Source organism: Galeopterus variegatus, unplaced genomic scaffold (assembly GCF_000696425.1).
Source record: "Galeopterus variegatus unplaced genomic scaffold, G_variegatus-3.0.2 Scaffold99150, whole genome shotgun sequence".
NCBI classification, from domain to species: domain Eukaryota; kingdom Metazoa; phylum Chordata; class Mammalia; order Dermoptera; family Cynocephalidae; genus Galeopterus; species Galeopterus variegatus.
In genome coordinates this window covers 1-816 of record NW_007825261.1, presented here as the reverse complement: position 1 = coordinate 816, position 816 = coordinate 1, and the positions used below count along the sequence as shown (strand labels likewise).

Below are 816 nucleotides of genomic sequence, written 5' to 3'. Positions count from 1 at the left end.
CAGCACCCATCGCGGGCGCGCCGTCACCACCCCATCGCTGCGCACCTTCACCACCCCTCGCGGCACGCCTACAGCACCCATCGCGGGGAGCCATCACCACTCCATCGCGGCGCACCTCACCAACCCTTGCGGCGTGCCGTCACCACCCCTCGCGGGGCACCTACAGCACCCATCGCGGGGCGCCGTCACCACCCCATCGTGGCGGTGCTTGCGGCGATGGCGATGCCCAGGAGGAAGGCGCGTAAGGTCGCTCCACCGAGCCCACCGCTGGCTCCCGCAGAGCCTGAAGTTGAGTGTGCCAATCAACTCCGGAGAATTAGAGACAAACTGAGTTTCCGGCAGAAACTGCTGAATCTGATTTCTAAACTCTTGCCTTCAGGAACGTGACTTCTTCAAAAGCTTTTGCATGAGGAGACTCTAAAAAAAGTTTCTTCTGTAGGTGGAAATTTTGTCAATTAGAGGAGAGACTGCATTGTAATTGAGAGGAATGTGACGGAGCGGTCACTTGCTTTTGGATGCCCTTGGAAAGGGAAGATGAAATACATCAAAATGAATTTCTGTTGGAAGTTTCCCAGAAGTCATTCTTGGGATGTGAGGACATTTTATTAAACCTTGTTTATTTTATTAAACTTCGTTTACTTTAAAGCAAGAATGGAAGAGCTTTGAAAATAGGGTAGTGATTATTAATACATTTCTTTTTTGCTTAAGAGAATTATTCTACTAGTTTTGCTGAAGATTGCTCTCCAACTTAGTGTAAGAGAACGTATTAAATGATTAGACTGGGCAGCGAGAAGATACGGTTCAGTGTTTTTGCTA

The 816-nt window shown here is 49.1% G+C and overlaps 1 pseudogene; it reads left to right on the top strand.

Moving 5' to 3' along the window:
* The first annotated feature begins 222 nt into the window (after positions 1–222).
* On the top strand, positions 223–387 carry LOC103584752 (annotated as a pseudogene).
* Positions 388–816: the final 429 nt, after the last annotated feature.